The 21,322-nt window shown below is 39.0% G+C and overlaps 33 non-coding genes across 33 annotated transcripts; all 33 read right to left on the bottom strand.

The window, feature by feature from the left end:
• Positions 1 to 296: 296 nt before the first annotated feature.
• On the bottom strand, positions 297 to 369 carry TRNAA-AGC (transfer RNA alanine (anticodon AGC)). Its single transcript has one exon. It is a non-coding gene; the product is annotated as a tRNA-Ala (tRNA).
• Positions 370 to 1,140: 771 nt separating this feature from the next.
• TRNAA-AGC (transfer RNA alanine (anticodon AGC)) lies at positions 1,141 to 1,213 on the bottom strand. Its single transcript has one exon. It is a non-coding gene; the product is annotated as a tRNA-Ala (tRNA).
• A 771-nt stretch (positions 1,214 to 1,984) lies between these two features.
• Positions 1,985 to 2,057, bottom strand: TRNAA-AGC (transfer RNA alanine (anticodon AGC)). The gene has a single exon. It is a non-coding gene; the product is annotated as a tRNA-Ala (tRNA).
• Positions 2,058 to 3,672: 1,615 nt separating this feature from the next.
• On the bottom strand, positions 3,673 to 3,745 carry TRNAA-AGC (transfer RNA alanine (anticodon AGC)). The gene has a single exon. It is a non-coding gene; the product is annotated as a tRNA-Ala (tRNA).
• Positions 3,746 to 4,516: 771 nt separating this feature from the next.
• Positions 4,517 to 4,589, bottom strand: TRNAA-AGC (transfer RNA alanine (anticodon AGC)). The gene has a single exon. It is a non-coding gene; the product is annotated as a tRNA-Ala (tRNA).
• Positions 4,590 to 5,778: 1,189 nt separating this feature from the next.
• TRNAK-CUU (transfer RNA lysine (anticodon CUU)) lies at positions 5,779 to 5,851 on the bottom strand. Its single transcript has one exon. It is a non-coding gene; the product is annotated as a tRNA-Lys (tRNA).
• Positions 5,852 to 6,204: 353 nt separating this feature from the next.
• On the bottom strand, positions 6,205 to 6,277 carry TRNAA-AGC (transfer RNA alanine (anticodon AGC)). Its single transcript has one exon. It is a non-coding gene; the product is annotated as a tRNA-Ala (tRNA).
• Positions 6,278 to 7,048: 771 nt separating this feature from the next.
• TRNAA-AGC (transfer RNA alanine (anticodon AGC)) lies at positions 7,049 to 7,121 on the bottom strand. Its single transcript has one exon. It is a non-coding gene; the product is annotated as a tRNA-Ala (tRNA).
• Positions 7,122 to 8,736: 1,615 nt separating this feature from the next.
• Positions 8,737 to 8,809, bottom strand: TRNAA-AGC (transfer RNA alanine (anticodon AGC)). Its single transcript has one exon. It is a non-coding gene; the product is annotated as a tRNA-Ala (tRNA).
• A 771-nt stretch (positions 8,810 to 9,580) lies between these two features.
• Positions 9,581 to 9,653, bottom strand: TRNAA-AGC (transfer RNA alanine (anticodon AGC)). The gene has a single exon. It is a non-coding gene; the product is annotated as a tRNA-Ala (tRNA).
• A 771-nt stretch (positions 9,654 to 10,424) lies between these two features.
• TRNAA-AGC (transfer RNA alanine (anticodon AGC)) lies at positions 10,425 to 10,497 on the bottom strand. The gene has a single exon. It is a non-coding gene; the product is annotated as a tRNA-Ala (tRNA).
• A 345-nt stretch (positions 10,498 to 10,842) lies between these two features.
• On the bottom strand, positions 10,843 to 10,915 carry TRNAK-CUU (transfer RNA lysine (anticodon CUU)). Its single transcript has one exon. It is a non-coding gene; the product is annotated as a tRNA-Lys (tRNA).
• Positions 10,916 to 11,268: 353 nt separating this feature from the next.
• Positions 11,269 to 11,341, bottom strand: TRNAA-AGC (transfer RNA alanine (anticodon AGC)). The gene has a single exon. It is a non-coding gene; the product is annotated as a tRNA-Ala (tRNA).
• A 345-nt stretch (positions 11,342 to 11,686) lies between these two features.
• TRNAK-CUU (transfer RNA lysine (anticodon CUU)) lies at positions 11,687 to 11,759 on the bottom strand. The gene has a single exon. It is a non-coding gene; the product is annotated as a tRNA-Lys (tRNA).
• A 353-nt stretch (positions 11,760 to 12,112) lies between these two features.
• Positions 12,113 to 12,185, bottom strand: TRNAA-AGC (transfer RNA alanine (anticodon AGC)). Its single transcript has one exon. It is a non-coding gene; the product is annotated as a tRNA-Ala (tRNA).
• Positions 12,186 to 12,530: 345 nt separating this feature from the next.
• TRNAK-CUU (transfer RNA lysine (anticodon CUU)) lies at positions 12,531 to 12,603 on the bottom strand. Its single transcript has one exon. It is a non-coding gene; the product is annotated as a tRNA-Lys (tRNA).
• A 353-nt stretch (positions 12,604 to 12,956) lies between these two features.
• Positions 12,957 to 13,029, bottom strand: TRNAA-AGC (transfer RNA alanine (anticodon AGC)). The gene has a single exon. It is a non-coding gene; the product is annotated as a tRNA-Ala (tRNA).
• Positions 13,030 to 13,374: 345 nt separating this feature from the next.
• TRNAK-CUU (transfer RNA lysine (anticodon CUU)) lies at positions 13,375 to 13,447 on the bottom strand. The gene has a single exon. It is a non-coding gene; the product is annotated as a tRNA-Lys (tRNA).
• A 353-nt stretch (positions 13,448 to 13,800) lies between these two features.
• Positions 13,801 to 13,873, bottom strand: TRNAA-AGC (transfer RNA alanine (anticodon AGC)). Its single transcript has one exon. It is a non-coding gene; the product is annotated as a tRNA-Ala (tRNA).
• Positions 13,874 to 14,218: 345 nt separating this feature from the next.
• Positions 14,219 to 14,291, bottom strand: TRNAK-CUU (transfer RNA lysine (anticodon CUU)). Its single transcript has one exon. It is a non-coding gene; the product is annotated as a tRNA-Lys (tRNA).
• A 353-nt stretch (positions 14,292 to 14,644) lies between these two features.
• Positions 14,645 to 14,717, bottom strand: TRNAA-AGC (transfer RNA alanine (anticodon AGC)). Its single transcript has one exon. It is a non-coding gene; the product is annotated as a tRNA-Ala (tRNA).
• Positions 14,718 to 15,062: 345 nt separating this feature from the next.
• On the bottom strand, positions 15,063 to 15,135 carry TRNAK-CUU (transfer RNA lysine (anticodon CUU)). Its single transcript has one exon. It is a non-coding gene; the product is annotated as a tRNA-Lys (tRNA).
• A 353-nt stretch (positions 15,136 to 15,488) lies between these two features.
• TRNAA-AGC (transfer RNA alanine (anticodon AGC)) lies at positions 15,489 to 15,561 on the bottom strand. Its single transcript has one exon. It is a non-coding gene; the product is annotated as a tRNA-Ala (tRNA).
• Positions 15,562 to 15,906: 345 nt separating this feature from the next.
• Positions 15,907 to 15,979, bottom strand: TRNAK-CUU (transfer RNA lysine (anticodon CUU)). The gene has a single exon. It is a non-coding gene; the product is annotated as a tRNA-Lys (tRNA).
• A 353-nt stretch (positions 15,980 to 16,332) lies between these two features.
• Positions 16,333 to 16,405, bottom strand: TRNAA-AGC (transfer RNA alanine (anticodon AGC)). Its single transcript has one exon. It is a non-coding gene; the product is annotated as a tRNA-Ala (tRNA).
• A 345-nt stretch (positions 16,406 to 16,750) lies between these two features.
• Positions 16,751 to 16,823, bottom strand: TRNAK-CUU (transfer RNA lysine (anticodon CUU)). Its single transcript has one exon. It is a non-coding gene; the product is annotated as a tRNA-Lys (tRNA).
• Positions 16,824 to 17,587: 764 nt separating this feature from the next.
• TRNAK-CUU (transfer RNA lysine (anticodon CUU)) lies at positions 17,588 to 17,660 on the bottom strand. The gene has a single exon. It is a non-coding gene; the product is annotated as a tRNA-Lys (tRNA).
• Positions 17,661 to 18,013: 353 nt separating this feature from the next.
• Positions 18,014 to 18,086, bottom strand: TRNAA-AGC (transfer RNA alanine (anticodon AGC)). The gene has a single exon. It is a non-coding gene; the product is annotated as a tRNA-Ala (tRNA).
• A 345-nt stretch (positions 18,087 to 18,431) lies between these two features.
• On the bottom strand, positions 18,432 to 18,504 carry TRNAK-CUU (transfer RNA lysine (anticodon CUU)). The gene has a single exon. It is a non-coding gene; the product is annotated as a tRNA-Lys (tRNA).
• Positions 18,505 to 18,857: 353 nt separating this feature from the next.
• Positions 18,858 to 18,930, bottom strand: TRNAA-AGC (transfer RNA alanine (anticodon AGC)). Its single transcript has one exon. It is a non-coding gene; the product is annotated as a tRNA-Ala (tRNA).
• Positions 18,931 to 20,119: 1,189 nt separating this feature from the next.
• Positions 20,120 to 20,192, bottom strand: TRNAK-CUU (transfer RNA lysine (anticodon CUU)). The gene has a single exon. It is a non-coding gene; the product is annotated as a tRNA-Lys (tRNA).
• Positions 20,193 to 20,545: 353 nt separating this feature from the next.
• TRNAA-AGC (transfer RNA alanine (anticodon AGC)) lies at positions 20,546 to 20,618 on the bottom strand. Its single transcript has one exon. It is a non-coding gene; the product is annotated as a tRNA-Ala (tRNA).
• A 345-nt stretch (positions 20,619 to 20,963) lies between these two features.
• Positions 20,964 to 21,036, bottom strand: TRNAK-CUU (transfer RNA lysine (anticodon CUU)). Its single transcript has one exon. It is a non-coding gene; the product is annotated as a tRNA-Lys (tRNA).
• Positions 21,037 to 21,322: the final 286 nt, after the last annotated feature.

The following is a 21,322-nucleotide window of genomic DNA, read 5'->3' as shown; positions in this document are numbered from 1 at the left end:
GATATTCCTCTGCTCTTGTTTTGCAAGGAACTTCACTTTTATACATCCTTCAGAGGAAAGAATGTCAAGTAAAATAAGACGAAATGAAAATGGAAGGTGTGAAATTTTCATTTTGAGATTGCATAAGAAATCAAATTCCTCTCACGTGCTATAGAATACCTAAACACTTTTGATTAAACCACTTTAGTTGTTATAATGACACCAAATTTGAAAGCCATCTGTGACTTTTCTGTTCTTACTCTGCAACAACCATGGCAATTACAAGTTAAAAAGTAAAATGTATGCAAATTTTAGAATGGAGAATGCGGGCATCGATCCCGCTACCTCTCGCATGCTAAGCGAGCGCTCTACCATTTGAGCTAATTCCCCTGTGTGCTCACTCAGCATCACATTTCAAAAGTAACGTTACTGCTGTCCACACTTTATTTTAAGTCTAATTGCCCATAACATGAGTGTTCAGTTCACTCCTAACTGATGCCTTAACTACACCTAGGTGATGTTTTACACTTCAGGTTGGCATGTTTAGTACTTGAATAGGAGGGATATCACTGTATGTTAACCTAGACTCAGGCCCTACCTAATCTTGGAGATACATTTCTCATGAATGAGTAACCAAGGGAGATACAATTTTTAGGAGTTAGTGCATGTCTAATGCAAGATTAATCACCATATTATGAGAGCCAATGCTATCATCCAGCAAAAAATACTCGTTTTCGCCCAACGTGGGGCTCGAACCCACGACCCTGAGATTAAGAGTCTCATGCCCTACCGACTGAGCTAGCCGGGCTCCCACTTAAATATGGTATGCAGACTCATCATTTTTTATTAAGGAAAACCGTTTCTGGATATTCCTCTGCTCTTGTTTTGCAAGGAACTTCACTTTTATACATCCTTCAGAGGAAAGAATGTCAAGTAAAATAAGACGAAATGAAAATGGAAGGTGTGAAATTTTCATTTTGAGATTGCATAAGAAATCAAATTCCTCTCACGTGCTATAGAATACCTAAACACTTTTGATTAAACCACTTTAGTTGTTATAATGACACCAAATTTGAAAGCCATCTGTGACTTTTCTGTTCTTACTCTGCAACAACCATGGCAATTACAAGTTAAAAAGTAAAATGTATGCAAATTTTAGAATGGAGAATGCGGGCATCGATCCCGCTACCTCTCGCATGCTAAGCGAGCGCTCTACCATTTGAGCTAATTCCCCTGTGTGCTCACTCAGCATCACATTTCAAAAGTAACGTTACTGCTGTCCACACTTTATTTTAAGTCTAATTGCCCATAACATGAGTGTTCAGTTCACTCCTAACTGATGCCTTAACTACACCTAGGTGATGTTTTACACTTCAGGTTGGCATGTTTAGTACTTGAATAGGAGGGATATCACTGTATGTTAACCTAGACTCAGGCCCTACCTAATCTTGGAGATACATTTCTCATGAATGAGTAACCAAGGGAGATACAATTTTTAGGAGTTAGTGCATGTCTAATGCAAGATTAATCACCATATTATGAGAGCCAATGCTATCATCCAGCAAAAAATACTCGTTTTCGCCCAACGTGGGGCTCGAACCCACGACCCTGAGATTAAGAGTCTCATGCCCTACCGACTGAGCTAGCCGGGCTCCCACTTAAATATGGTATGCAGACTCATCATTTTTTATTAAGGAAAACCGTTTCTGGATATTCCTCTGCTCTTGTTTTGCAAGGAACTTCACTTTTATTCATCCTTCAGAGGAAAGAATGTCAAGTAAAATAAGACGAAATGAAAATGGAAGGTGTGAAATTTTCATTTTGAGATTGCATAAGAAATCAAATTCCTCTCACGTGCTATAGAATACCTAAACACTTTTGATTAAACCACTTTAGTTGTTATAATGACACCAAATTTGAAAGCCATCTGTGACTTTTCTGTTCTTACTCTGCAACAACCATGGCAATTACAAGTTAAAAAGTAAAATGTATGCAAATTTTAGAATGGAGAATGCGGGCATCGATCCCGCTACCTCTCGCATGCTAAGCGAGCGCTCTACCATTTGAGCTAATTCCCCTGTGTGCTCACTCAGCATCACATTTCAAAAGTAACGTTACTGCTGTCCACACTTTATTTTAAGTCTAATTGCCCATAACATGAGTGTTCAGTTCACTCCTAACTGATGCCTTAACTACACCTAGGTGATGTTTTACACTTCAGGTTGGCATGTTTAGTACTTGAATAGGAGGGATATCACTGTATGTTAACCTAGACTCAGGCCCTACCTAATCTTGGAGATACATTTCTCATGAATGAGTAACCAAGGGAGATACAATTTTTAGGAGTTAGTGCATGTCTAATGCAAGATTAATCACCATATTATGAGAGCCAATGCTATCATCCAGCAAAAAATACTCGTTTTCACCCAACGTGGGGCTCGAACCCACGACCCTGAGATTAAGAGTCTCATGCCCTACCGACTGAGCTAGCCGGGCTCCCACTTAAATATGGTATGCAGACTCATCATTTTTTATTAAGGAAAACCGTTTCTGGATATTCCTCTGCTCTTGTTTTGCAAGGAACTTCACTTTTATACATCCTTCAGAGGAAAGAATGTCAAGTAAAATAAGACGAAATGAAAATGGAAGGTGTGAAATTTTCATTTTGAGATTGCATAAGAAATCAAATTCCTCTCACGTGCTATAGAATACCTAAACACTTTTGATTAAACCACTTTAGTTGTTATAATGACACCAAATTTGAAAGCCATCTGTGACTTTTCTGTTCTTACTCTGCAACAACCATGGCAATTACAAGTTAAAAAGTAAAATGTATGCAAATTTTAGAATGGAGAATGCGGGCATCGATCCCGCTACCTCTTGCATGCTAAGCGAGCGCTCTACCATTTGAGCTAATTCCCCTGTGTGCTCACTCAGCATCACATTTCAAAAGTAACGTTACTGCTGTCCACACTTTATTTTAAGTCTAATTGCCCATAACATGAGTGTTCAGTTCACTCCTAACTGATGCCTTAACTACACCTAGGTGATGTTTTACACTTCAGGTTGGCATGTTTAGTACTTGAATAGGAGTGATATCACTGTATGTTAACCTAGACTCAGGCCCTACCTAATCTTGGAGATACATTTCTCATGAATGAGTAACCAAGGGAGATACAATTTTTAGGAGTTAGTGCATGTCTAATGCAAGATTAATCACCATATTATGAGAGCCAATGCAATCATCCAGCAAAAAATACTCGTTTTCGCCCAACGTGGGGCTCGAACCCACGACCCTGAGATTAAGAGTCTCATGCCCTACCGACTGAGCTAGCCGGGCTCCCACTTAAATATGGTATGCAGACTCATCATTTTTTATTAAGGAAAACCGTTTCTGGATATTCCTCTGCTCTTGTTTTGCAAGGAACTTCACTTTTATACATCCTTCAGAGGAAAGAATGTCAAGTAAAATAAGACGAAATGAAAATGGAAGGTGTGAAATTTTCATTTTGAGATTGCATAAGAAATCAAATTCCTCTCACGTGCTATAGAATACCTAAACACTTTTGATTAAACCACTTTAGTTGTTATAATGACACCAAATTTGAAAGCCATCTGTGACTTTTCTGTTCTTACTCTGCAACAACCATGGCAATTACAAGTTAAAAAGTAAAATGTATGCAAATTTTAGAATGGAGAATGCGGGCATCGATCCCGCTACCTCTCGCATGCTAAGCGAGCGCTCTACCATTTGAGCTAATTCCCCTGTGTGCTCACTCAGCATCACATTTCAAAAGTAACGTTACTGCTGTCCACACTTTATTTTAAGTCTAATTGCCCATAACATGAGTGTTCAGTTCACTCCTAACTGATGCCTTAACTACACCTAGGTGATGTTTTACACTTCAGGTTGGCATGTTTAGTACTTGAATAGGAGGGATATCACTGTATGTTAACCTAGACTCAGGCCCTACCTAATCTTGGAGATACATTTCTCATGAATGAGTAACCAAGGGAGATACAATTTTTAGGAGTTAGTGCATGTCTAATGCAAGATTAATCACCATATTATGAGAGCCAATGCTATCATCCAGCAAAAAATACTCGTTTTCGCCCAACGTGGGGCTCGAACCCACGACCCTGAGATTAAGAGTCTCATGCCCTACCGACTGAGCTAGCCGGGCTCCCACTTAAATATGGTATGCAGACTCATCATTTTTTATTAAGGAAAACCGTTTCTGGATATTCCTCTGCTCTTGTTTTGCAAGGAACTTCACTTTTATACATCCTTCAGAGGAAAGAATGTCAAGTAAAATAAGACGAAATGAAAATGGAAGGTGTGAAATTTTCATTTTGAGATTGCATAAGAAATCAAATTCCTCTCACGTGCTATAGAATACCTAAACACTTTTGATTAAACCACTTTAGTTGTTATAATGACACCAAATTTGAAAGCCATCTGTGACTTTTCTGTTCTTACTCTGCAACAACCATGGCAATTACAAGTTAAAAAGTAAAATGTATGCAAATTTTAGAATGGAGAATGCGGGCATCGATCCCGCTACCTCTCGCATGCTAAGCGAGCGCTCTACCATTTGAGCTAATTCCCCTGTGTGCTCACTCAGCATCACATTTCAAAAGTAACGTTACTGCTGTCCACACTTTATTTTAAGTCTAATTGCCCATAACATGAGTGTTCAGTTCACTCCTAACTGATGCCTTAACTACACCTAGGTGATGTTTTACACTTCAGGTTGGCATGTTTAGTACTTGAATAGGAGGGATATCACTGTATGTTAACCTAGACTCAGGCCCTACCTAATCTTGGAGATACATTTCTCATGAATGAGTAACCAAGGGAGATACAATTTTTAGGAGTTAGTGCATGTCTAATGCAAGATTAATCACCATATTATGAGAGCCAATGCTATCATCCAGCAAAAAATACTCGTTTTCACCCAACGTGGGGCTCGAACCCACGACCCTGAGATTAAGAGTCTCATGCCCTACCGACTGAGCTAGCCGGGCTCCCACTTAAATATGGTATGCAGACTCATCATTTTTTATTAAGGAAAACCGTTTCTGGATATTCCTCTGCTCTTGTTTTGCAAGGAACTTCACTTTTATACATCCTTCAGAGGAAAGAATGTCAAGTAAAATAAGACGAAATGAAAATGGAAGGTGTGAAATTTTCATTTTGAGATTGCATAAGAAATCAAATTCCTCTCACGTGCTATAGAATACCTAAACACTTTTGATTAAACCACTTTAGTTGTTATAATGACACCAAATTTGAAAGCCATCTGTGACTTTTCTGTTCTTACTCTGCAACAACCATGGCAATTACAAGTTAAAAAGTAAAATGTATGCAAATTTTAGAATGGAGAATGCGGGCATCGATCCCGCTACCTCTTGCATGCTAAGCGAGCGCTCTACCATTTGAGCTAATTCCCCTGTGTGCTCACTCAGCATCACATTTCAAAAGTAACGTTACTGCTGTCCACACTTTATTTTAAGTCTAATTGCCCATAACATGAGTGTTCAGTTCACTCCTAACTGATGCCTTAACTACACCTAGGTGATGTTTTACACTTCAGGTTGGCATGTTTAGTACTTGAATAGGAGGGATATCACTGTATGTTAACCTAGACTCAGGCCCTACCTAATCTTGGAGATACATTTCTCATGAATGAGTAACCAAGGGAGATACAATTTTTAGGAGTTAGTGCATGTCTAATGCAAGATTAATCACCATATTATGAGAGCCAATGCTATCATCCAGCAAAAAATACTCGTTTTCGCCCAACGTGGGGCTCGAACCCACGACCCTGAGATTAAGAGTCTCATGCTCTACCGACTGAGCTAGCCGGGCTCCCACTTAAATATGGTATGCAGACTCATCATTTTTTATTAAGGAAAACCGTTTCTGGATATTCCTCTGCTCTTGTTTTGCAAGGAACTTCACTTTTATACATCCTTCAGAGGAAAGAATGTCAAGTAAAATAAGACGAAATGAAAATGGAAGGTGTGAAATTTTCATTTTGAGATTGCATAAGAAATCAAATTCCTCTCACGTGCTATAGAATACCTAAACACTTTTGATTAAACCACTTTAGTTGTTATAATGACACCAAATTTGAAAGCCATCTGTGACTTTTCTGTTCTTACTCTGCAACAACCATGGCAATTACAAGTTAAAAAGTAAAATGTATGCAAATTTTAGAATGGAGAATGCGGGCATCGATCCCGCTACCTCTCGCATGCTAAGCGAGCGCTCTACCATTTGAGCTAATTCCCCTGTGTGCTCACTCAGCATCACATTTCAAAAGTAACGTTACTGCTGTCCACACTTTATTTTAAGTCTAATTGCCCATAACATGAGTGTTCAGTTCACTCCTAACTGATGCCTTAACTACACCTAGGTGATGTTTTACACTTCAGGTTGGCATGTTTAGTACTTGAATAGGAGGGATATCACTGTATGTTAACCTAGACTCAGGCCCTACCTAATCTTGGAGATACATTTCTCATGAATGAGTAACCAAGGGAGATACAATTTTTAGGAGTTAGTGCATGTCTAATGCAAGATTAATCACCATATTATGAGAGCCAATGCTATCATCCAGCAAAAAATACTCGTTTTTGCCCAACGTGGGGCTCGAACCCACGACCCTGAGATTAAGAGTCTCATGCCCTACCGACTGAGCTAGCCGGGCTCCCACTTAAATATGGTATGCAGACTCATCATTTTTTATTAAGGAAAACCGTTTCTGGATATTCCTCTGCTCTTGTTTTGCAAGGAACTTCACTTTTATACATCCTTCAGAGGAAAGAATGTCAAGTAAAATAAGACGAAATGAAAATGGAAGGTGTGAAATTTTCATTTTGAGATTGCATAAGAAATCAAATTCCTCTCACGTGCTATAGAATACCTAAACACTTTTGATTAAACCACTTTAGTTGTTATAATGACACCAAATTTGAAAGCCATCTGTGACTTTTCTGTTCTTACTCTGCAACAACCATGGCAATTACAAGTTAAAAAGTAAAATGTATGCAAATTTTAGAATGGAGAATGCGGGCATCGATCCCGCTACCTCTCGCATGCTAAGCGAGCGCTCTACCATTTGAGCTAATTCCCCTGTGTGCTCACTCAGCATCACATTTCAAAAGTAACGTTACTGCTGTCCACACTTTATTTTAAGTCTAATTGCCCATAACATGAGTGTTCAGTTCACTCCTAACTGATGCCTTAACTACACCTAGGTGATGTTTTACACTTCAGGTTGGCATGTTTAGTACTTGAATAGGAGGGATATCACTGTATGTTAACCTAGACTCAGGCCCTACCTAATCTTGGAGATACATTTCTCATGAATGAGTAACCAAGGGAGATACAATTTTTAGGAGTTAGTGCATGTCTAATGCAAGATTAATCACCATATTATGAGAGCCAATGCTATCATCCAGCAAAAAATACTCGTTTTCACCCAACGTGGGGCTCGAACCCACGACCCTGAGATTAAGAGTCTCATGCCCTACCGACTGAGCTAGCCGGGCTCCCACTTAAATATGGTATGCAGACTCATCATTTTTTATTAAGGAAAACCGTTTCTGGATATTCCTCTGCTCTTGTTTTGCAAGGAACTTCACTTTTATACATCCTTCAGAGGAAAGAATGTCAAGTAAAATAAGACGAAATGAAAATGGAAGGTGTGAAATTTTCATTTTGAGATTGCATAAGAAATCAAATTCCTCTCACGTGCTATAGAATACCTAAACACTTTTGATTAAACCACTTTAGTTGTTATAATGACACCAAATTTGAAAGCCATCTGTGACTTTTCTGTTCTTACTCTGCAACAACCATGGCAATTACAAGTTAAAAAGTAAAATGTATGCAAATTTCAGAATGGAGAATGCAGGCATCGATCCCGCTACCTCTTGCATGCTAAGCGAGCGCTCTACCATTTGAGCTAATTCCCCTGTGTGCTCACTCAGCATCACATTTCAAAAGTAACGTTACTGCTGTCCACACTTTATTTTAAGTCTAATTGCCCATAACATGAGTGTTCAGTTCACTCCTAACTGATGCCTTAACTACACCTAGGTGATGTTTTACACTTCAGGTTGGCATGTTTAGTACTTGAATAGGAGGGATATCACTGTATGTTAACCTAGACTCAGGCCCTACCTAATCTTGGAGATACATTTCTCATGAATGAGTAACCAAGGGAGATACAATTTTTAGGAGTTAGTGCATGTCTAATGCAAGATTAATCACCATATAATGAGAGCCAATGCTATCATCCAGCAAAAAATACTCGTTTTCGCCCAACGTGGGGCTCGAACCCACGACCCTGAGATTAAGAGTCTCATGCCCTACCGACTGAGCTAGCCGGGCTCCCACTTAAATATGGTATGCAGACTCATCATTTTTTATTAAGGAAAACCGTTTCTGGATATTCCTCTGCTCTTGTTTTGCAAGGAACTTCACTTTTATACATCCTTCAGAGGAAAGAATGTCAAGTAAAATAAGACGAAATGAAAATGGAAGGTGTGAAATTTTCATTTTGAGATTGCATAAGAAATCAAATTCCTCTCACGTGCTATAGAATACCTAAACACTTTTGATTAAACCACTTTAGTTGTTATAATGACACCAAATTTGAAAGCCATCTGTGACTTTTCTGTTCTTACTCTGCAACAACCATGGCAATTACAAGTTAAAAAGTAAAATGTATGCAAATTTTAGAATGGAGAATGCGGGCATCGATCCCGCTACCTCTCGCATGCTAAGCGAGCGCTCTACCATTTGAGCTAATTCCCCTGTGTGCTCACTCAGCATCACATTTCAAAAGTAACGTTACTGCTGTCCACACTTTATTTTAAGTCTAATTGCCCATAACATGAGTGTTCAGTTCACTCCTAACTGATGCCTTAACTACACCTAGGTGATGTTTTACACTTCAGGTTGGCATGTTTAGTACTTGAATAGGAGGGATATCACTGTATGTTAACCTAGACTCAGGCCCTACCTAATCTTGGAGATACATTTCTCATGAATGAGTAACCAAGGGAGATACAATTTTTAGGAGTTAGTGCATGTCTAATGCAAGATTAATCACCATATTATGAGAGCCAATGCTATCATCCAGCAAAAAATTCTCGTTTTCGCCCAACGTGGGGCTCGAACCCACGACCCTGAGATTAAGAGTCTCATGCCCTACCGACTGAGCTAGCCGGGCTCCCACTTAAATATGGTATGCAGACTCATCATTTTTTATTAAGGAAAACCGTTTCTGGATATTCCTCTGCTCTTGTTTTGCAAGGAACTTCACTTTTATACATCCTTCAGAGGAAAGAATGTCAAGTAAAATAAGACGAAATGAAAATGGAAGGTGTGAAATTTTCATTTTGAGATTGCATAAGAAATCAAATTCCTCTCACGTGCTATAGAATACCTAAACACTTTTGATTAAACCACTTTAGTTGTTATAATGACACCAAATTTGAAAGCCATCTGTGACTTTTCTGTTCTTACTCTGCAACAACCATGGCAATTACAAGTTAAAAAGTAAAATGTATGCAAATTTTAGAATGGAGAATGCGGGCATCGATCCCGCTACCTCTCGCATGCTAAGCGAGCGCTCTACCATTTGAGCTAATTCCCCTGTGTGCTCACTCAGCATCACATTTCAAAAGTAACGTTACTGCTGTCCACACTTTATTTTAAGTCTAATTGCCCATAACATGAGTGTTCAGTTCACTCCTAACTGATGCCTTAACTACACCTAGGTGATGTTTTACACTTCAGGTTGGCATGTTTAGTACTTGAATAGGAGGGATATCACTGTATGTTAACCTAGACTCAGGCCCTACCTAATCTTGGAGATACATTTCTCATGAATGAGTAACCAAGGGAGATACAATTTTTAGGAGTTAGTGCATGTCTAATGCAAGATTAATCACCATATTATGAGAGCCAATGCTATCATCCAGCAAAAAATACTCGTTTTCGCCCAACGTGGGGCTCGAACCCACGACCCTGAGATTAAGAGTCTCATGCCCTACCGACTGAGCTAGCCGGGCTCCCACTTAAATATGGTATGCAGACTCATCATTTTTTATTAAGGAAAACCGTTTCTGGATATTCCTCTGCTCTTGTTTTGCAAGGAACTTCACTTTTATACATCCTTCAGAGGAAAGAATGTCAAGTAAAATAAGACGAAATGAAAATGGAAGGTGTGAAATTTTCATTTTGAGATTGCATAAGAAATCAAATTCCTCTCACGTGCTATAGAATACCTAAACACTTTTGATTAAACCACTTTAGTTGTTATAATGACACCAAATTTGAAAGCCATCTGTGACTTTTCTGTTCTTACTCTGCAACAACCATGGCAATTACAAGTTAAAAAGTAAAATGTATGCAAATTTTAGAATGGAGAATGCGGGCATCGATCCCGCTACCTCTCGCATGCTAAGCGAGCGCTCTACCATTTGAGCTAATTCCCCTGTGTGCTCACTCAGCATCACATTTCAAAAGTAACGTTACTGCTGTCCACACTTTATTTTAAGTCTAATTGCCCATAACATGAGTGTTCAGTTCACTCCTAACTGATGCCTTAACTACACCTAGGTGATGTTTTACACTTCAGGTTGGCATGTTTAGTACTTGAATAGGAGTGATATCACTGTATGTTAACCTAGACTCAGGCCCTACCTAATCTTGGAGATACATTTCTCATGAATGAGTAACCAAGGGAGATACAATTTTTAGGAGTTAGTGCATGTCTAATGCAAGATTAATCACCATATTATGAGAGCCTATGCAATCATCCAGCAAAAAATACTCGTTTTCGCCCAACGTGGGGCTCGAACCCACGACCCTGAGATTAAGAGTCTCATGCTCTACCGACTGAGCTAGCCGGGCTCCCACTCAAATATGGTATGCAGACTCATCATTTTATATTAAGGAAAACCGTTTCTGGATATTCCTCTGCTCTTGTTTTGCAAGGAACTTCACTTTTATACATCCTTCAGAGGAAAGAATGTCAAGTAAAATAAGACGAAATGAAAATGGAAGGTGTGAAATTTTCATTTTGAGATTGCATAAGAAATCAAATTCCTCTCACGTGCTATAGAATACCTAAACACTTTTGATTAAACCACTTTAGTTGTTATAATGACACCAAATTTGAAAGCCATCTGTGACTTTTCTGTTCTTACTCTGCAACAACCATGGCAATTACAAGTTAAAAAGTAAAATGTATGCAAATTTTAGAATGGAGAATGCGGGCATCGATCCCGCTACCTCTCGCATGCTAAGCGAGCGCTCTACCATTTGAGCTAATTCCCCTGTGTGCTCACTCAGCATCACATTTCAAAAGTAACGTTACTGCTGTCCACACTTTATTTTAAGTCTAATTGCCCATAACATGAGTGTTCAGTTCACTCCTAACTGATGCCTTAACTACACCTAGGGGATGTTTTACACTTCAGGTTGGCATGTTTAGTACTTGAATAGGAGTGATATCACTGTATGTTAACCTAGACTCAGGCCCTACCTAATCTTGGAGATACATTTCTCATGAATAAGTAACCAAGGGAGATACAATTTTTAGGAGTTAGTGCATGTCTAATGCAAGATTAATCACCATATTATGAGAGCCAATGCAATCATCCAGCAAAAAATACTCGTTTTTGCCCAACGTGGGGCTCGAACCCACGACCCTGAGATTAAGAGTCTCATGCTCTACCGACTGAGCTAGCCGGGCTCCCACTCAAATATGGTATGCAGACTCATCATTTTTTATTAAGGAAAACCGTTTCTGGATATTCCTCTGCTCTTGTTTTGCAAGGAACTTCACTTTTATACATCCTTCAGAGGAAAGAATGTCAAGTAAAATAAGACGAAATGAAAATGGAAGGTGTGAAATTTTCATTTTGAGATTGCATAAGAAATCAAATTCCTCTCACGTGCTATAGAATACCTAAACACTTTTGATTAAACCACTTTAGTTGTTATAATGACACCAAATTTGAAAGCCATCTGTGACTTTTCTGTTCTTACTCTGCAACAACCATGGCAATTACAAGTTAAAAAGTAAAATGTATGCAAATTTTAGAATGGAGAATGCGGGCATCGATCCCGCTACCTCTCGCATGCTAAGCGAGCGCTCTACCATTTGAGCTAATTCCCCTGTGTGCTCACTCAGCATCACATTTCAAAAGTAACGTTACTGCTGTCCACACTTTATTTTAAGTCTAATTGCCCATAACATGAGTGTTCAGTTCACTCCTAACTGATGCCTTAACTACACCTAGGGGATGTTTTACACTTCAGGTTGGCATGTTTAGTACTTGAATAGGAGTGATATCACTGTATGTTAACCTAGACTCAGGCCCTACCTAATCTTGGAGATACATTTCTCATGAATGAGTAACCAAGGGAGATACAATTTTTAGGAGTTAGTGCATGTCTAATGCAAGATTAATCACCATATTATGAGAGCCAATGCTATCATCCAGCAAAAAATACTTGTTTTCGCCCAACGTGGGGCTCGAACCCACGACCCTGAGATTAAGAGTCTCATGCTCTACCGACTGAGCTAGCCGGGCTCCCACTTAAATATGGTATGCAGACTCATCATTTTTTATTAAGGAAAACCGTTTCTGGATATTCCTCTGCTCTTGTTTTGCAAGGAACTTCACTTTTATACATCCTTCAGAGGAAAGAATGTCAAGTAAAATAAGACGAAATGAAAATGGAAGGTGTGAAATTTTCATTTTGAGATTGCATAAGAAATCAAATTCCTCTCACGTGCTATAGAATACCTAAACACTTTTGATTAAACCACTTTAGTTGTTATAATGACACCAAATTTGAAAGCCATCTGTGACTTTTCTGTTCTTACTCTGCAACAACCATGGCAATTACAAGTTAAAAAGTAAAATGTATGCAAATTTTAGAATGGAGAATGCGGGCATCGATCCCGCTACCTCTCGCATGCTAAGCGAGCGCTCTACCATTTGAGCTAATTCCCCTGTGTGCTCACTCAGCATCACATTTCAAAAGTAACGTTACTGCTGTCCACACTTTATTTTAAGTCTAATTGCCCATAACATGAGTGTTCAGTTCACTCCTAACTGATGCCTTAACTACACCTAGGGGATGTTTTACACTTCAGGTTGGCATGTTTAGTACTTGAATAGGAGTGATATCACTGTATGTTAACCTAGACTCAGGCCCTACCTAATCTTGGAGATACATTTCTAATGAATAAGTAACCAAGGGAGATACAATTTTTAGGAGTTAGTGCATGTCTAATGCAAGATTAATCACCATATTATGAGAGCCAATGCAATCATCCAGCAAAAAATACTCGTTTTCGCCCAACGTGGGGCTCGAACCCACGACCCTGAGATTAAGAGTCTCATGCTCTACCGACTGAGCTAGCCGGGCTCCCACTCAAATATGGTATGCAGACTCATCATTTTTTATTAAGGAAAACCGTTTCTGGATATTCCTCTGCTCTTGTTTTGCAAGGAACTTCACTTTTATACATCCTTCAGAGGAAAGAATGTCAAGTAAAATAAGACGAAATGAAAATGGAAGGTGTGAAATTTTAATTTTGAGATTGCATAAGAAATCAAATTCCTCTCACGTGCTATAGAATACCTAAACACTTTTGATTAAACCACTTTAGTTGTTATAATGACACCAAATTTGAAAGCCATCTGTGACTTTTCTGTTCTTACTCTGCAACAACCATGGCAATTACAAGTTAAAAAGTAAAATGTATGCAAATTTTAGAATGGAGAATGCGGGCATCGATCCCGCTACCTCTCGCATGCTAAGCGAGCGCTCTACCATTTGAGCTAATTCCCCTGTGTGCTCACTCAGCATCACATTTCAAAAGTAACGTTACTGCTGTCCACACTTTATTTTAAGTCTAATTGCCCATAACATGAGTGTTCAGTTCACTCCTAACTGATGCCTTAACTACACCTAGGGGATGTTTTACACTTCAGGTTGGCATGTTTAGTACTTGAATAGGAGTGATATCACTGTATGTTAACCTAGACTCAGGCCCTACCTAATCTTGGAGATACATTTCTCATGAATGAGTAACCAAGGGAGATACAATTTTTAGGAGTTAGTGCATGTCTAATGCAAGATTAATCACCATATTATGAGAGCCAATGCTATCATCCAGCAAAAAATACTCGTTTTCGCCCAACGTGGGGCTCGAACCCACGACCCTGAGATTAAGAGTCTCATGCTCTACCGACTGAGCTAGCCGGGCTCCCACTTAAATATGGTATGCAGACTCATCATTTTTTATTAAGGAAAACCGTTTCTGGATATTCCTCTGCTCTTGTTTTGCAAGGAACTTCACTTTTATACATCCTTCAGAGGAAAGAATGTCAAGTAAAATAAGACGAAATGAAAATGGAAGGTGTGAAATTTTCATTTTGAGATTGCATAAGAAATCAAATTCCTCTCACGTGCTATAGAATACCTAAACACTTTTGATTAAACCACTTTAGTTGTTATAATGACACCAAATTTGAAAGCCATCTGTGACTTTTCTGTTCTTACTCTGCAACAACCATGGCAATTACAAGTTAAAAAGTAAAATGTATGCAAATTTTAGAATGGAGAATGCGGGCATCGATCCCGCTACCTCTCGCATGCTAGGCGAGCGCTCTACCATTTGAGCTAATTCCCCTGTGTGCTCACTCAGCATCACATTTCAAAAGTAACGTTACTGCTGTCCACACTTTATTTTAAGTCTAATTGCCCATAACATGAGTGTTCAGTTCACTCCTAACTGATGCCTTAACTACACCTAGGTGATGTTTTACACTTCAGGTTGGCATGTTTAGTACTTGAATAGGAGTGATATCACTGTATGTTAACCTAGACTCAGGCCCTACCTAATCTTGGAGATACATTTCTCATGAATGAGTAACCAAGGGAGATACAATTTTTAGGAGTTAGTGCATGTCTAATGCAAGATTAATCACCATATTATGAGAGCCAATGCTATCATCCAGCAAAAAATACTCGTTTTTGCCCAACGTGGGGCTCGAACCCACGACCCTGAGATTAAGAGTCTCATGCTCTACCGACTGAGCTAGCCGGGCTCCCACTTAAACATGGTATGCAGACTCATCATTTTTTATTAAGGAAAACTGTTTCTGGATATTCCTCTGCTCTTGTTTTGCAAGGAACTTCACTTTTATACATCCTTCAGAGGAAAGAATGTCAAGTAAAATAAGACGAAATGAAAATGGAAGGTGTGAAATTTTCATTTTGAGATTGCATAAGAAATCAAATTCCTCTCACGTGCTATAGAATACCTAAACACTTTTGATTAAACCACTTTAGTTGTTATAATGACACCAAATTTGAAAGCCATCTGTGACTTTTCTGTTCTTACTCTGCAACAACCATGGCAATTACAAGTTAAAAAGTAAAATGTATGCAAATTTTAGAATGGAGAATGCGGGCATCGATCCCGCTACCTCTCGCATGCTAGGCGAGCGCTCTACCATTTGAGCTAATTCCCCTGTGTGCTCACTCAGCATCACATTTCAAAAGTAACGTTACTGCTGTCCACACTTTATTTTAAGTCTAATTGCCCATAACATGAGTGTTCAGTTCACTCCTAACTGATGCCTTAACTACACCTAGGTGATGTTTTACACTTCAGGTTGGCATGTTTAGTACTTGAATAGGAGTGATATCACTGTATGTTAACCTAGACTCAGGCCCTACCTAATCTTGGAGATACATTTCTCATGAATGAGTAACCAAGGGAGATACAATTTTTAGGAGTTAGTGCATGTCTAATGCAAGATTAATCACCATATTATGAGAGCCAATGCTATCATCCAGCAAAAAATACTCGTCTTTGCCCAACGTGGGGCTCGAACCCACGACCCTGAGATTAAGAGTCTCATGCTCTACCGACTGAGCTAGCCGGGCTCCCACTTAAACATGGTATGCAGACTCATCATTTTTTATTAAGGAAAACTGTTTCTGGATATTCCTCTGCTCTTGTTTTGCAAGGAACTTCACTTTTATACATCCTTCAGAGGAAAGAATGTCAAGTAAAATAAGACGAAATGAAAATGGAAGGTGTGAAATTTTCATTTTGAGATTGCATAAGAAATCAAATTCCTCTCACGTGCTATAGAATACCTAAACACTTTTGATTAAACCACTTTAGTTGTTATAATGACACCAAATTTGAAAGCCATCTGTGACTTTTCTGTTCTTACTCTGCAACAACCATGGCAATTACAAGTTAAAAAGTAAAATGTATGCAAATTTTAGAATGGAGAATGCGGGCATCGATCCCGCTACCTCTCGCATGCTAAGCGAGCGCTCTACCATTTGAGCTAATTCCCCTGTGTGCTCACTCAGCATCACATTTCAAAAGTAACGTTACTGCTGTCCACACTTTATTTTAAGTCTAATTGCCCATAACATGAGTGTTCAGTTCACTCCTAACTGATGCCTTAACTACACCTAGGTGATGATTTACACTTCAGGTTGGCATGTTTAGTACTTGAATAGGAGTGATATCACTGTATGTTAACCTAGACTCAGGCCCTACCTAATCTTGGAGATACATTTCTCATGAATGAGTAACCAAGGGAGATACAATTTTTAGGAGTTAGTGCATGTCTAATGCAAGATTAATCACCATATTATGAGAGCCAATGCTATCATCCAGCAAAAAATACTCGTTTTCGCCCAACGTGGGGCTCGAACCCACGACCCTGAGATTAAGAGTCTCATGCTCTACCGACTGAGCTAGCCGGGCTCCCACTTAAATATGGTATGCAGACTCATCATTTTTTATTAAGGAAAACTGTTTCTGGATATTCCTCTGCTCTTCTTTTGCTAGGAACTTCACTTTTATACATCCTTCAGAGGAAAGAATGTCAAGTAAAATAAGACGAAATGAAAATGGAAGGTGTGAAATTTTCATTTTGAGATTGCATAAGAAATCAAATTCCTCTCACGTGCTATAGAATACCTAAACACTTTTGATTAAACCACTTTAGTTGTTATAATGACACCAAATTTGAAAGCCATCTGTGACTTTTCTGTTCTTACTCTGCAACAACCATGGCAATTACAAGTTAAAAAGTATGCAAATTTTAGAATGGAGAATGCAGGCATCGATCCCGCTACCTCTCGCATGCTAAGCGAGCGCTCTACCATTTGAGCTAATTCCCCTGTGTGCTCACTCAGCATCACATTTCAAAAGTAACGTTACTGCTGTCCACACTTTATTTTAAGTCTAATTGCCCATAACATGAGTGTTCAGTTCACTCCTAACTGATGCCTTAACTACACCTAGGGGATGTTTTACACTTCAGGTTGGCATGTTTAGTACTTGAATAGGAGTGATATCACTGTATGTTAACCTAGACTCAGGCCCTACCTAATCTTGGAGATACATTTCTCATGAATAAGTAACCAAGGGAGATACAATTTTTAGGAGTTAGTGCATGTCTAATGCAAGATTAATCACCATATTATGAGAGCCAATGCAATCATCCAGCAAAAAATACTCGTTTTCGCCCAACGTGGGGCTCGAACCCACGACCCTGAGATTAAGAGTCTCATGCTCTACCGACTGAGCTAGCCGGGCTCCCACTCAAATATGGTATGCAGACTCATCATTTTTTATTAAGGAAAACCGTTTCTGGATATTCCTCTGCTCTTGTTTTGCAAGGAACTTCACTTTTATACATCCTTCAGAGGAAAGAATGTCAAGTAAAATAAGACGAAATGAAAATGGAAGGTGTGAAATTTTCATTTTGAGATTGCATAAGAAATCAAATTCCTCTCACGTGCTATAGAATACCTAAACACTTTTGATTAAACCACTTTAGTTGTTATAATGACACCAAATTTGAAAGCCATCTGTGACTTTTCTGTTCTTACTCTGCAACAACCATGGCAATTACAAGTTAAAAAGTAAAATGTATGCAAATTTTAGAATGGAGAATGCGGGCATCGATCCCGCTACCTCTCGCATGCTAAGCGAGCGCTCTACCATTTGAGCTAATTCCCCTGTGTGCTCACTCAGCATCACATTTCAAAAGTAACGTTACTGCTGTCCACACTTTATTTTAAGTCTAATTGCCCATAACATGAGTGTTCAGTTCACTCCTAACTGATGCCTTAACTACACCTAGGGGATGTTTTACACTTCAGGTTGGCATGTTTAGTACTTGAATAGGAGTGATATCACTGTATGTTAACCTAGACTCAGGCCCTACCTAATCTTGGAGATACATTTCTCATGAATGAGTAACCAAGGGAGATACAATTTTTAGGAGTTAGTGCATGTCTAATGCAAGATTAATCACCATATTATGAGAGCCAATGCTATCATCCAGCAAAAAATACTCGTTTTCGCCCAACGTGGGGCTCGAACCCACGACCCTGAGATTAAGAGTCTCATGCTCTACCGACTGAGCTAGCCGGGCTCCCACTTAAATATGGTATGCAGACTCATCATTTTTTATTAAGGAAAACCGTTTCTGGATATTCCTCTGCTCTTGTTTTGCAAGGAACTTCACTTTTATACATCCTTCAGAGGAAAGAATGTCAAGTAAAATAAGACGAAATGAAAATGGAAGGTGTGAAATTTTCATTTTGAGATTGCATAAGAAATCAAATTCCTCTCACGTGCTATAGAATACCTAAACACTTTTGATTAAACCACTTTAGTTGTTATAATGACACCAAATTTGAAAGCCATCTGTGACTTTTCTGTTCTTACTCTGCAACAACCATGGCAATTACAAGTTAAAAAGTAAAATGTATGCAAATTTTAGAATGGAGAATGCGGGCATCGATCCCGCTACCTCTCGCATGCTAAGCGAGCGCTCTACCATTTGAGCTAATTCCCCTGTGTGCTCACTCAGCATCACATTTCAAAAGTAACGTTACTGCTGTCCACACTTTATTTTAAGTCTAATTGCCCATAACATGAGTGTTCAGTTCACTCCTAACTGATGCCTTAACTACACCTAGGTGATGTTTTACACTTCAGGTTGGCATGTTTAGTACTTGAATAGGAGGGATATCACTGTATGTTAACCTAGACTCAGGCCCTACCTAATCTTGGAGATACATTTCTCATGAATGAGTAACCAAGGGAGATACAATTTTTAGGAGTTAGTGCATGTCTAATGCAAGATTAATCACCATATTATGAGAGCCAATGCTATCATCCAGCAAAAAATACTCGTTTTCGCCCAACGTGGGGCTCGAACCCACGACCCTGAGATTAAGAGTCTCATGCCCTACCGACTGAGCTAGCCGGGCTCCCACTTAAATATGGTATGCAGACTCATCATTTTTTATTAAGGAAAACCGTTTCTGGATATTCCTCTGCTCTTGTTTTGCAAGGAACTTCACTTTTATACATCCTTCAGAGGAAAGAATGTCAAGTAAAATAAGACGAAATGAAAATGGAAGGTGTGAAATTTTCATTTTGAGATTGCATAAGAAATCAAATTCCTCTCACGTGCTATAGAATACCTAAACACTTTTGATTAAACCACTTTAGTTGTTATAATGACACCAAATTTGAAAGCCATCTGTGACTTTTCTGTTCTTACTCTGCAACAACCATGGCAATTACAAGTTAAAAAGTAAAATGTATGCAAATTTTAGAATGGAGAATGCGGGCATCGATCCCGCTACCTCTCGCATGCTAAGCGAGCGCTCTATCATTTGAGCTAATTCCCCTGTGTGCTCACTCAGCATCACATTTCAAAAGTAACGTTACTGCTGTCCACACTTTATTTTAAGTCTAATTGCCCATAACATGAGTGTTCAGTTCACTCCTAACTGATGCCTTAACTACACCTAGGTGATGTTTTACACTTCAGGTTGGCATGTTTAGTACTTGAATAGGAGTGATATCACTGTATGTTAACCTAGACTCAGGCCCTACCTAATCTTGGAGATACATTTCTCATGAATGAGTAACCAAGGGAGATACAATTTTTAGGAGTTAGTGCATGTCTAATGCAAGATTAATCACCATATTATGAGAGCCAATGCAATCATCCAGCAAAAAATACTCGTTTTCGCCCAACGTGGGGCTCGAACCCACGACCCTGAGATTAAGAGTCTCATGCTCTACCGACTGAGCTAGCCGGGCTCCCACTCAAATATGGTATGCAGACTCATCATTTTTTATTAAGGAAAACCGTTTCTGGATATTCCTCTGCTCTTGTTTTGCAAGGAACTTCACTTTTATACATCCTTCAGAGGAAAGAATGTCAAGTAAAATAAGACGAAATGAAAATGGAAGGTGTGAAATTTTCATTTTGAGATTGCATAAGAAATCAAATTCCTCTCACGTGCTATAGAATACCTAAACACTTTTGATTAAACCACTTTAGTTGTTATAATGACACCAAATTTGAAAGCCATCTGTGACTTTTCTGTTCTTACTCTGCAACAACCATGGCAATTACAAGTTAAAAAGTAAAATGTATGCAAATTTTAGAATGGAGAATGCGGGCATCGATCCCGCTACCTCTCGCATGCTAAGCGAGCGCTCTACCATTTGAGCTAATTCCCCTGTGTGCTCACTCAGCATCACATTTCAAAAGTAACGTTACTGCTGTCCACACTTTATTTTAAGTCTAATTGCCCATAACATGAGTGTTCAGTTCACTCCTAACTGATGCCTTAACTACACCTAGGGGATGTTTTACACTTCAGGTTGGCATGTTTAGTACTTGAATAGGAGTGATATCACTGTATGTTAACCTAGACTCAGGCCCTACCTAATCTTGGAGATACATTTCTCATGAATAAGTAACCAAGGGAGATACAATTTTTAGGAGTTAGTGCATGTCTAATGCAAGATTAATCACCATATTATGAGAGCCAATGCAATCATCCAGCAAAAAATACTCGTTTTCGCCCAACGTGGGGCTCGAACCCACGACCCTGAGATTAAGAGTCTCATGCTCTACCGACTGAGCTAGCCGGGCTCCCACTCAAATGTGGTATGCAGACTCATAATTTTTTATTAAGGAAAACCGTTTCTGGATATTCCTCTGCTCTTGTTTTGCAAGGAACTTCACTTTTATACATCCTTCAGAGGAAAGAATGTCAAGTAAAATAAGACGAAATGAAAATGGAAGGTGTGAAATTTTCATTTTGAGATTGCATATGCATAAGAAATCAAATTCCTCTCACGTGCTATAGAATACCTAAACACTTTTGATTAAACCACTTTAGTTGTTATAATGACACCAAATTTGAAAGCCATCTGTG

Source organism: Triturus cristatus, chromosome 4_1, assembly GCF_964204655.1.
Source record: "Triturus cristatus chromosome 4_1, aTriCri1.1, whole genome shotgun sequence".
Classification (NCBI taxonomy): Eukaryota; Metazoa; Chordata; class Amphibia; order Caudata; family Salamandridae; genus Triturus; species Triturus cristatus.
Note: the sequence above shows the minus strand (reverse complement) of the source record. Positions and strands in the feature narration are given on the sequence as shown.